The following is a 13,524-nucleotide window of genomic DNA, read 5'->3' as shown; positions in this document are numbered from 1 at the left end:
AATGTGGCCGAATTAAAACAATTCTGCAAAGAAGAGTGGGCCAACATTTCCCCACAGTGATGCAAAAGACTCATTGTCAGTTAGGCTTGATTGCAGTTCTTGTTGTCAAGGGTGGCACAACCAGTTATTACTTTTCACGTACAGCCAGGCTGGTTTGGACAGCTTTTCCCTTTAACAAATTAAATCATCATTTAAAAACTTTATTTTTTACTCAGGTTATCTTTGTCTAATATTAAAGTTTGTTTGATATGAAACGTGAAAATGTGGCAAATATATTTTAAAAAAAATCAATTCAGGGCAAATATTTTTCTTGTACTGCACTGTTCACTGGAGCTGACATCTGTGCTTCTCATACTGTATTTTCAAAGTTTTACACACTTTTAACATTCATGGTTTCCAACCAATCGCCATTGTTATCCACATCAAGCTTTGCGCTAGTGGTTTCCACTAGCATGTCCATGTAAGGTTGCATGTGTATGCTTTATGTAGGTAAATACCCAGGCACAGGCACAACTGCGAAACCATAAATTCACCATAATCAGTGGTTTGCTAGTCTTTATTTTATCTCATGTGTGATCATGAAGGATACTTTGACCAGAGAAAACCATCTAATCCATAACAATGTGCATTTATACTTGAAGCAGATTCCAGGTTTATTAATATCAACTGTGATAACATCTCTATAAGCAAATTATTTGGACAAGGCTGGTGGAGTCAAAACACAGTAGCTGCTGCCTGAAGTACGATTCATAGTACTGCATTTTTGGCCATTTGCGTAGGTATTTGTCTATGCAGAGTTAAGGATGCAACCTACACAGACTTGCTTTTATACTTTCCTCCCTCCAAAAAACCAAATGTGTTAGCTAGCAGTGATGGTCAAATGATGATTATTTAAAATGTTGGCTGGAACAGGAAGTGAGTAACTACACTTCACTATGAAAAGCACTACGAGAAGTGTAACCAGTCACCTCATTTGACACTTTTTAAAACTCTGCTTCACTGCACTACAAAAAGGTTTCTTGTCTTTTATGACCCTCTGTGTGTTTTTGTTGAAAGCGACCAACAACAGCACAAATATGAACAAGAATAACCCACAGACCAGTATTTTCTGACCTTGCCCCCTTGTGACGGTAAACAACATATAAATGATGTTCTGCAAAGAAGTGTGTAGGACCAGTGCACGAGTGTGCCCCTTGAGTGCATGCAAGAAGCAGCAAATTCAAGAACTGTTGCCACTCATGTAAAAAAAAAAAAAATCACGGCGGTTTACTTACTCCTGGAAACGTTTACTGGAAATCTTAAGCAAACAAGGACGGGTGAAAGTTAAATAACAGCTCAACCTGGGAGCATGTGGTCCCAGTTTATTACAATCACACCAGATTACAATTTAATTCATTCAACCTCCACCTCTGTGGTTTGACTGAGTCAGTACTGGTTAAATCACAGTGTACTGTGTGTGGATTTATAACTGTTTAAAAGGTTGTTTTTGTGCGAGGTCCATTAAATAAGATGCTTCCAACCCCAAGATAACCTTTATCTAATGTATAACCCTTGAATGTGTTCAGAGAAATTTCCCTACACACTTCCAGCTCCCCTGAGCACATTCACATATTTTTACTTGTTTCCATTTTCACTGCCAGTAGCAATGCTAATGTGACATAACAGTAACTGACAGTTGATATAACAACAAGTGGAAATGTAGGATTTAGGATCTTGTGGTCAGACCTGTGTGTTTGCATGTCTCATGGGTTTCATGATGACTGTGGTATTGGAAAAGCAGAGTTTCCACCAGGAAAGTTGAATATTAAATGTGTATACCATTACACTAATATTTAATAGCAGAGCTGTGTTGGTGCACTTCTCCAATTGTGGTCTTCATTGTTTGCCATTCTGTTTCTTCATTTTCTCTCTGTGATGCTTGACTGTGTGTGGATGCTCAGGGATGCAAGTAGAGAGGAAATGTCAGCGAAAATATCACTTCGATGGGTGACCATCTCGCTATATTTCCCCTCATTGCATATGTGCTGAACACAGGCCAAGCGACCCCTGACAACCTTGGTTGCTAGGGGGAAATAAGTAAAATCCCCAATCGGCTAGTCTGTGAAATGAATTGCTAAAGCCCCAGTCACGCCGGTCAGTGACTCTCTGGCAACCTCTGGTTGCTAGGGAAAAATTTGTACACCCCAACTGGTTGGCGAGTGATTGCTGTTTGCTGGCAGTGAAATTGTTCCAAAGAGGAAGACGGTGCTGCTCCAACATTCTCCGCTCATTTGCCATGGTCGCCACTAGTTTACATGGAAGACGTCACTCGTCTGATTTGTCAGTAGCTTTCTGAGTGGTAGTGAAACTGGCAAGTGTGGCACAAATGTTCACCCATTCGAAGTAAAACTTGTGCTTTTTTGAAATATTGGTTGCGCCAGTGAGGCACCACGTTTATGTTACAGGTAAACATTTGGCTTTGTGTCACTTTTTTTTTCAGGTTTCAGCATCATCTTTGCGAACTATTTCACCAGCTTCTACTTCATCAACCAATCAGGGATGCAGATTTTTTCCTAGTGACCGGAAGTTGCCGCAGGGTTGTCGATTGATCTCTGGCTTGGTGACTGAGGCTTTACACAGTGTTTTTGAATTTTTAAATATATTTTTGAATGTGGTAGTTGGTCATGCTGCGATTATGTCTACACCATACACTTAAAAGGTTCCTCTTCAGGGTTTCTTCTTCTCTGGATTCTGCAGTGTGGACACCCAAAACAGGAAATAACTTCCAAGGGTTAGGAACTGTGGAAATAACTTGTTTTTTTATTTGATTTAATTTAAATGAATTTGTTTTATATTACAGTATTATGCTTGGAAATAGAATAAACAAAATAAAGTATTGTTTGTTGTATGTATGTTAGAGCACAAGGCTAACTCACTTACATCTGTGATAAACTCTAATTTGTCTTTTAGCACTGATTAATGAAGTTCTTTTGAAGCGTCACAGTACTTGACCTGAGTTTCACCTGACTGAAACATTTTAAAAGATTTCTTCTGGTCAGAGCTGCCCGTCTTTATTTCCTGTCCTGCAGCATGAAGGAGCAGGTGCCAATGAAATTGGAAGGGACTTCATCATCGTGCTCTCGCCTATCAAGTCCCCTCACGTCATTTCATGAAAAATAAATGGGTGCATTTAAAAACTGGTGAGCCGTTCTTTGACCTCCATGTTTCCTGTTCTGATTGTCTTTGTGTGTGTGTGTGTGTGTGTGTGTGCGTGCGCTAGGGAGACAATGTGTGTGTGTGTGTGGCTATGTGAGGACACAATGGTGAGCAGTATGGATCAGTATTAAGCTGAAAAACTGGTGGGCCAGCTGCCATCGCTGCATTACGGGCTCTTCAATCTCTCGGTGTGGTCACAAGACAAGGTCAGAGGTTCTCTGGTGTGTCCCCCACCCCCAGAGCGTGTGAATGATGGACCCCTCGTGCCCAGCCAGTTTTAGCAGTGGATTACTGTTTCAAAGAGCTGATACACTGCAGCTTTTTCATCTCAATGTGGGGTGGAAGGTGAGGCTTTAAAATGAAGTTTGACTGGTTTATGAGCTCCGCGTTGTACAGTTACGAAGTGCGGTAAGTACCAGAATCTCTGCATGAGTGTGTCCAGATCCTCTGCCTGCCTTCCTTCTCTCCATTATCACGACAAGCCCGCTGGACGCCTCTGATCTCTGTTTTGGTCCAATCATCAAAAACCTGAAGTATTTAGGTCAGACTTTAGCCTAGCAAAGAGACAAGAGGAGAAAAATAACTGTGAGAAAAATAGAAAGTACACATACCATTAATGCCCTCTGTTCAGAGAGTCTCTCAAAGCAACAACACCGCCAGATGCAGCCGCACAGCAGACAAAAAGCAGGCTAGTTATTTGTCCTAAAATCTTTGTGCTGTGATGTTATAATGTGTGTTTTTTTTGTGTAGTGCATGTGGGGCCTTTGTATGTTTTTTTTGGTGTCTTGCTCACTCCTCTGTGTTAAGATGTAAGTCTAGTCTTAATCTCCTTGTAGCTGAGTATCAGGCTGGTGCTAAGACATTGATTGGGCTTCCTCCTTAATTGATACCACTGGAGGACCGCCCGCCAGGGAAATGTGGTTTCTGTGTGTGTGTGTGTGTGTGTGTGTGTATGTGTGTGTGTGTGTGTGTATGTGGAGTTTCTGGTGTTTTAGAAGCTAGAAGCGAATTCCCCGGTGACCTCGATGAAACAGAGCGCTCACCTATCCTTATCGAATCCTAATCTTGAAATACATGTGCACACCAGTGAGTAAGATGGCTTCTTATCCAACATCGTTAGGGCTCCAGATAGGGTTTCAGGACAAGCCAATGAGTACAGCAGCCCAGCATGATAACTTGGCACAAGAAATTGTATGAGTGTCATCATTAATTCCTCCAAACACTCACACACTTACACATATTGCACCCTTATAACAAGTGGTAAATAAATAGAAAAAACAAGTTTCACAGTAAGGTGTAATGTCCACACATGCCACCAGAATACCTTAACTGGCAGTTAGCACTGATTCTACAAGTACACTATATCCTTGTAATAATAACTTTATTAGTTATTATTACAATGTGATAATAACTGACAATAGAGTTACAAAATACTTTGCAGTTCAGATTAAAGCTTCACGTTGAAGATAAATGAACATGTAAAAAAAATACTAACTATTCTAACTATGTGTTTTCTTTTTATTGTTCTTTGTTTTTAATTGCAGTGCTTTTCTTGTAACGTGTATGCTTTTTTGTTTCCAGTTTGGAATGTGGTGCTTTTTGGCTATTGTAAAGACTTTTGAGACTCTAGTGGGTTAAAAGTGTTGTATAAGTAAACAATGCATGCTTGCTTTCTATGGATGGGTACATTCCTATCCCGGAAGACTTCACTCCCATCAGGATAGGAATGTTTCATCAAAGGACGAAGGTGAAACTGTTCCTTCTAAAGGCACGAACACACCACCAAAATGTCCACACAACACGACAAAGATGACCAATCCCCTCCCTGCAGGGGTGAAGTGACTGTTAGCATTCACCTTTAATTTGTAACCCATTTGCATTTATGTTATCACACACAGGCTTCTCCTTTAAAATCAAGTATTGAGTAATTAGATTTATGTGTATAAAAAAAGAATAATTAATTTGCAGCTTTACTCCTTGTCCATGAACTCAGCAGTATAGATTGAATTGCACACATTCAGTCTATACATTGCTGAAAGTATTTTCCCCAATGAATTATGGATGTTATTTGAAAATGTTCAGTGTTCTTAAATGTCATCATTAAGCAGAACAAGGAGCAGCATCGCCAGCTCATATCCACAGAGGAGAGCGAAAATGTGTTTTTGTCTCTGCAGAGTTTGTGTGCGTGTGAAGAAAAAGATAAAAGATCCAGATCTATTCTATAGCTTGCATTATTCCTTTGTGTATTTGTGAGTCAGAGGGAGGAGGGTGGGGGGAGGAGAGACAATTCTTATGTGCATTGGAGGCAGCCAGAAGCTAGTGTGTATCTAAAGGCGTTCAGAGCAGGGATGATCAGAGGTTGCGAGCCCAACACATTCATCAGGGCTCTCCACAGGGACAGAAGTTAAGGCATGCCACTGAGACGAATAAAAATGCTGCGGACCAAAAAGAAATGAAATAATTTATTCCAGGAATGGAGTGGAGGGGATTTGGAGACAAGTGTGTGTGGAAGGGGAAGGGCAAGGGAATGGATTAAGGCTGCGTTCAGTGTCTGCATGAGATAGAGGCTAGCGCTGTGGCCCTGCACTTTTTCCTATTCCACACACTGCTCTGAAAGGAAATTCAATTGCCACTTTCCCTCACTTTCTGCTGGGTTTGTGGGACAGAGAGAAAGGGAGAGAGGGATGGACTCAATGACTGAATGCAAAGTAAAAGCACGCATATAGAGTAATTTGCAAGGTGGGGGAATTTACAGAAAGATGAAAAGGCATCTCGAGCTTTATTAAAGACATGACAATGCTCTATGGCCCTTGCACATTACTCTACCAAACCCCTTCTCCAGTGTTTGTTTATCGCATGTAACCAGCCCCCCATCATGCAATTTTACGCTCAATTTTATAGCATATACTCTCACCAGTACTATACAATTTAGTGGTTTCTTAACAACTGTTGAATGCAGCACTGTGTGGAAATTTCAGCTTATTCCCTGTGGCTCAAGATCTGTTTGTTTAATGACATCTATGCCAGATGGAGGAACTTACCAGTCACACTGAGAGAAAACAACAGAACTGGATATTTAAGAAGAAAGAAAAATAAAGCAACAAAAACAATAAAATTGAATGTGAATTGGTGAACAAGGCAAAGAAAATATTTTACCAGAGGATCAGCCCTCAAATACTGCAAGGTGTTTGAGGGCTGATCCTCTGTCATGTGGCCTGCATGAACATGCCAAATTCAATTTCAGGTAGAGTATACTGCCAGTCTAAACCACTCCTCTGAGACACTAAGCCTTCTCACTACTCCTCAATCTCTCACTGCTTGTGGTATTCCCCCATCTTGGATATACATTATGGCATGCCTATGTTTCAGTAGAAATAACTGTCTTGCTGCAGAACATATCAAAGATATCCAAACCTGTAGTCTATGTAATAAACTGCAGTTTGAATTAGCTGAGGTTAGATTCCAGTCATTTATTTGCCTGTGTGTCTGCAAGTGCTGAAAGAGGTTGGGTTGTTAACGTCCTCCTTCTGGCATTGATTAAACCCCCAAAAACTCATTACATATTCTTTTCCATAAAATTATCCTTTCACGGGGGTGGTTGTGGCTCAGGTGGTCAAGCACGTTGTCCACTAATACTAGGGTTAGCGTTTTGGTCCCTGACCATTGGGAGGGACTGGCTTGTGTTAGTGTGTGGGGGGGAGTGTGAATGGGTAAATGAGAAATATATTTTAAAGAGCTATAAAAGCATGGCTTATTCACAATTTAAAAAGCTTTAATTGCAACAATAATCTTTTGCTTCATGAAGTATAGTGTGTCTATATTATGGCAGCCTCTGTTTCTGCATTGTAAAGCTCCACGGTTGTGTGGTGTGCAGTTTTAAAGTGCTTTGTAAAACCTAGTTAAGGTTATAAAGAGCTACAGCAGAGCTGAAATTGAAAAAAAAAATACATAGACGTTATGAGCTCTGGAGCTGACTAATGGCCACTAATAATACATTGCTTGTGCTGAAAAGTTCATTCTGCAGGTTAATACTGATTCACTAGCTTTGTTACAAGTGAAACCTGAGGCGGACTGAATTGGATGCAAACCCCTGAGACTGAAAAAGGATGCAGTGTGAAAAATTTGCAGTTCCCAGAGTAACCGCTCGAGGCTGGCTCCAAAAGCAGGTGCAGATCTGATATCTCCTCTTCGTGTTGTTCCCACATCATTTTAATAATGTTGGTCCAGGATTAATATTGCAACTGAAAAGTCACATTGTTGTGATGTCATAGCTTTGAAATGTGGAGGACAAAGAAAAAAATGCCTTTGCTTATATAAAACTCAGTTCTGGAACAAATGGTAAGTATTTAGGTGTTTTCTTCATTCTTTTATAAAATATAATAAATATATTATACTAACTTAGGTTTGCTGTTATTATTAGCTAAATTTTGGTTACCCGTGTTGGTTTGCTAGTGATTGTTTTTATAGCAATAGCTAATTGGCTAATGCTAACTCAATGGTCAGACAATATCACTGGTCAGTAGCAATGCTGATCTTGGACGAGCTTTATTAAGATGATGGGTATATTAGATCAGATTTGTCATTTTGTCCTGCAGTTTTTGGGTTATCCTCGGGGGAAATTTTAGACGCAGTTCTATTTTTTGGTTTTCCTTTAAAATAGTTTTTCACGGGCCAAAATGAGCATTCCACCTAATGTCAACAATATTGCTAGCATTAGCTGATAACGTACCAGCTCTAACCTCTTACTCCTGCTTTCACAAAGAACACAATGGCTGTGGAGAAATACGTCAGCCAATTGTCAGCTTAATATAATGCAATTTCATTAGTGAGAGTTTGGTGATGGTGTGGAAGTATGTAACAACGACAGGAGAGGTCTCAGTGTCTCACTCCAACAACTTTATTAACTGACAGAACTTCACATATAGTCAGCGCCAAAATCTCCACCCCCACACTTCCCTTCAACTTGTGTGTGAGTGGAGCCACCTGGTGGTCCGCCACAATGGCATGTTCACTAAAGCTTTTACTTTTACTTTTGGCTGCTGCCTTCTCACAACAGGTCGCCATAGCAGGTAGTTTCAGCTTACTCAGACATCCTACCCGATGCAACCCATAAGGTGATTTGTGTCACCGGCTGGTATTGAACCAGCAACCTTTTGCTTGCTAAGTAGATGTACATGACTACATGAGTTTACATAATTCTCTAACTGTTCTAAAATTCACGGTTGTGTATCCTAGCTGTCACAGGGTGAAAGAAAGGGTGCTCCCTGGGCAGGTTACAGAACAGGGAGCGAGTCATTCAAACTCACATTTACACCTGCAGACATTTCATCACAACCCCCTGTTAACCTAACGTGCACATCTTTGGACAAGGGGAGGAAGCCGGAGTACCCAAAGAGGACCCAAACAGGCAAACTCCACACAAACGCCAGCCGGATTCCAGATTTGAACCAGGAATGCTCTTGCTGGGAGGCAACAGTACTAACCGTTGCACAACTGGGCTTCCCCGTAACATAACTCACCCCTAATGTTTTTTTATTAAAAATACTAATTGGTAAAAATTATGTTATAATATTCAAATAATTCACCACCTGGCACACACGTGAATTATTTTCTCCAATCCATGTTTCTCCCTGCTTTCACTTGGAACTAGGAAATCAAATTCATTTCCTAGAAATCTTGTAATCCCTAAATGACAAATCTTACAGAACTGGCTTGGCGACAAATTTCTTGCCAGTGGAAAGTAAAAACAACTCTTGTATGAACACGCTCCTTGTGGGTAGGAAGAATCTTAAGTAGAGTTTGTTAGGCTTATTGTGTTGGCTGTTAATCTGCAGGCCAGCCATGTTTGTTTATCACTTGTCTTCTGGGTTGGATTTTCAATAAAACAGCCACAGATGTTGGATCTTCCTAACAGCACATAAATGCAAAACAGTGGTATTCAGATGCAGTGCTTACTTATCTAGTATAATTACCATACTCAAATACTACATTAACAAGTCCTCGATTGAAAATGTTTTAAAAAAGCATCATGACAGTGGCATGTGTGAAATATTAAATGTAAAAGTACTCAGTGAAGGAAATATACAAAAAACAAACAAGCATATTAATGCATAAAAAAATAAAGTGTCAAATGCTGACAGCTGGAGTCATGCACGCGTTCTGGCATGAAAAATGGTGATATGATGACAACATTTCCAATTAATATTTTGCCATTCATTTAAGGAATTAATACCCGAATCTTTTTTTTAACATATGCTATTAGTTTATTAAAAACAGAAGCAAATGTGAGAACATCTTTGGAGAAAATAATCTTAAATGATAACTCTTATTCACCTTTACAATATTTCATCGGGCATTCAGTCACCATTTCTGATGTTACCACTAAATAAACAGTGCAATGCAAAAGTCTTGCAAAAATTGATCCAACCCTCATTTATTTATATCTTGCTAGGAAAATGGAAAACGGATGTTGCAATCTACTGAAATGTGCAAACATCCATGGAAATACAGAATTTAAGGCAAAAACAAATTTTGTACAATACTAACGAGTTGAAAGTCAATATTTGGTGTGACCGTCTTTATTCTCCAACACAGCCTGAACTCCTTCAGGCAGCTTTCTTATAATTTCTTTAATTAGTCTTCAGGAATAGTTTTTCAGGCTTCCTGAAGGACATTCAAAGCTCATTTTTGGATGTTTGCTGCCTTTTCTTCCATTATAGGTCAACATGATGCCTCAATAAGGTTGAGGTCTGGGCTTTGGGGAGACAAGTCCATGACTGATAGTGCTCCACTATTTGTGTTTGGCATTATTTTCACGTCATTTTCATTACCAATTAGACACTTTCCAGATGGTATTGCCTGATGGGTCAGCATCTGATGCTACTTTTCTGTGTTCATAATTCAATCAGTTTTAACAAGATCTCCAACACCAGTGGCTGAAAAGCAGCTCCAAACCATGACTGAGCCTCCACCGTGTTTCACAGATGGCTGTAGACACTCACTGCTGCACCTCTGTCATGACCTTTGTACATATTGATGACAGTTTGAACCATCACTTTTTGATTTTCAACTCAGTTCTTGTGTAGTTTGGCATACCTCAGTGTTTTCTCCCTGTTTGCCTTCCTTAAAAACGGCTCCTTTACAGCCACCTTTCCCTTCCACTGAGACCATTTGTCATGAGGCTTCAGTGAACAGTAGCTGGATCAACTGAAGGATCAGATGCTTCTCTCAGCTCCTGTGTCAGGTCTTTGCTGGATTTTTTTTTACACTATTTCTTAAGGACGTTACTTTGCAGTACTACTACTATAGATACAGGCCTGCTAATTCTTTTGTTCTCTACTCGTCTAATTTCCTGATATTTTCCTAATATTTTAAGGGCATGATATGCCAAGTTCAGCAAATAGCTCTCTTGAAACCACTTTGTTGGTACAAAGTATTATTTTATGCCTGTCAAACAGTCTTATCTTCAGCATTTTCTATAGATTTGACCATTATTAAGTCTAATCTAATCTATGACTGAATGATTCATAGGTTAGTGTTAAGTGGTTTAAAAAACAGGATTGGACTGAAAAGTGACCAAGGTTTGAAAGACCTTCATAAAGCCTGGAGAACTACTCAAGACCACTTTAACTATGTACAGGAAAGTCTGGCTCCTTAGAAGCAAGATAAAAAGAGATAAAGGGGAGCTCGAGACTTTTGCACAGCACTACATTTAGTAAATCTCTAGCTTAGAAGAAAAATTTTTCTAAAAATTTAAAGACTTTTGTGTCATGGTGGAAATATACATTTCAAATAATGTGTTTATGCACATCTATGCACAGCTTGACGTTTGTAGTTATTTCTATCCCATAACAGTTCTGTATATTATTCCGTACTTCGACTTTTTGCAAATGAAAACAGACAGCATACTGATGACTTAATAAAATGCACTGTGTTAAATTAATTACCCAACAGAATATAAAGAAATATATATTAGCTTCTCATTAGCAAACAACAGGAAAATGCTGCTCACACTTTAATTACATAAGTGATGATGTAATGTGTAATACATAGTAAGGCACTTTAAATGCGTTTTTAGCACTGGATCTTTGATATTTTACATCTGTTTTGTCACAATATGTTTTATTTATGCAATAAATACATAAACTAGTATTTTTTATGTTGTATCAGGAAAACTTTGCCTAATTAAGGACCCAAATACTTCCTTCACCACAGATGTTTTTAAACTGATAAACTGTAGACATGGACAGAAACAGAAAGAACATAATACATATAAGGTGGGACAACAAGTAAGAACTGGCTTACTGGGTTGTGTCTGATGTGTGCACGTGAGCATTTCTGTGTGCATGCTTGCGCCCCACAGTATTTGACAAGGAGTCTCATCTGAGGGAGGAGGAAGAAGGGACAAGAAAATAAGTAAGCTGGTACTATTACTGCCATCTTTGTCATCTCCATCATAATTACAAATGACCTTGTCATGTCAGTCGGGGGAGGAAGTACGTCAGCCACCAGCAGAAACGGTTAACCATGCCTGGTGAACAATAGCTCTTGAGTTGTCTTTATCTCTTAAGATAATCACCATTGGTATGTTTCCTGTTCTTTTACTGACATATTTTACATGTATATAGCCTCGCAACTGCTAGATGACCGACAAAAGATATTCTGTTTTTGTGGCTCAGGTGGTAGTTTCATCCCTGGCTCCTTCAGCCTTTGTGTTGTTTTATCCTTGAACAAGATACACTAAATCTAATGAATCTTGAAGGTTTAAAAGTGCTTAGGCAAAGAAAAAAAACACGTTTTTGTTAAGGAGTGAATGAGCCTTGTAGTAAGAAAGCACGTTAAAAGCTTAAATTGAGTAGAAAAGCACTGTGTAAGAGTCCATTTTCTTTATTTTTTACATCAAAGCAGCTGACCCATGGATTCACAATAGTTTGGGTTTCCTAATCGGACAGATTGATAATCAATTGTTATGGGAAGAGCCTGACCTAGTGGGTTTGATCCATTTCAAACCTCTAAAGAGGTTTGTAAAATGTTTTTACCATTATGAAAGTAAGAAATGTCCATTTTTAAATAGTTTTTGAAGAAACCAAATAGAATTTAAGGAGGAATCTTGTCATGGAGTCCACCATACTGAAGGCAATTTCATCCTTGCGCTTCTCTGCATCTGTACACAAACTATATGTGTATTTGTTTGTGTTTTTGCAAGAGAGAGAGACTGTAAGAGAACGAGGGAGAGAAAACCTTACTGTTTGATTGTTAGCTCAGAGCTAAACAGATGCGTAAATAGAGATAGGAGAACCTAGTCACATCAGATTACAGCAAACAGCAAAAATCAAACTGTCTCTCACACTCTCACTCTCCAGCACACAAACACACATATGCAGTCACAGACAGTAGTCATACCCTGGAAAACAAACAGACATCAGCAAAGCAATGTGCCTCGATTGTGCATCCAGCCTTTATTCGTCACAAGCGGAGAACGTGTTCCTATACTGTAACTATCCAGTGAACGCATTCAGAAAGCGTGGGTCTTTGTTTGCTACAGAAGCATGCCGACGCGCATTGAGGAATAAATACAGTGATGATGCATACCATCACATGCCTCATAAACCCTAATGTTACCACTCGAACATCTCCGTAGACCCCAGGCAAAACGGAGAGCCCACCACAGGGACAGGGGGAAAGAGCGAGAGAGAGAGGAGCGCACGAGCGAGCTGTGATGATGAATTGATTGATGAATGCATGTGGCAAATACAGATAACAAGAGGAATATGAAGAGCACAGCAGCTGGTTCACCTCCCCCCCCCCCCCCCCCCCCGTAGCAGAAAATAGGAATAGCTGATATGTATCTAGCCTATTAATACCATGACAGCGACAGTGAACGCACCACTAAACCAGATATGGCTCTCTTATCGCAAATCGTATGGCCTAGGAACAGTGGCCACCAGTCTTTCTATACCATCTGGAGCCTAATCACTGGGATGGGACAAACAGATCAGCTTCATCGCCTAACATCCTAACCTTTATTGCCATATGGAACGTGCCCTTAAACTGACTACACATCAGTGTGCATGTAGATTAACGAGCAGTGGTTTATGTTCCTAATTGTTTGTCCCCAGCGCAGCATCGCTCCATCACAAAACATACCGAGTGGAAACAACGTGGTGGGCACTGGTGTGCGTGGAGGTGGACTGCGCATGCTTGTGTTTGTGGACTTAGCTTTATGATATCAGCAGATGTCTCACAGAAGTATCTGTCAGTATTTGCAGATTAATCAGTTAGTAATCACCATAAGTGGGAAGATAATAAATAAAACTAACTTAATTGCCA

This window comes from Mchenga conophoros, linkage group LG11 (genome assembly GCF_057382185.1).
Source record: "Mchenga conophoros isolate Kocher_MC1m ecotype Shallow Benthic linkage group LG11, M_conophoros_male_GT1.1, whole genome shotgun sequence".
NCBI lineage: Eukaryota > Metazoa > Chordata > Actinopteri > Cichliformes > Cichlidae > Mchenga > Mchenga conophoros.
This window is presented reverse-complemented; position numbering follows the sequence as displayed.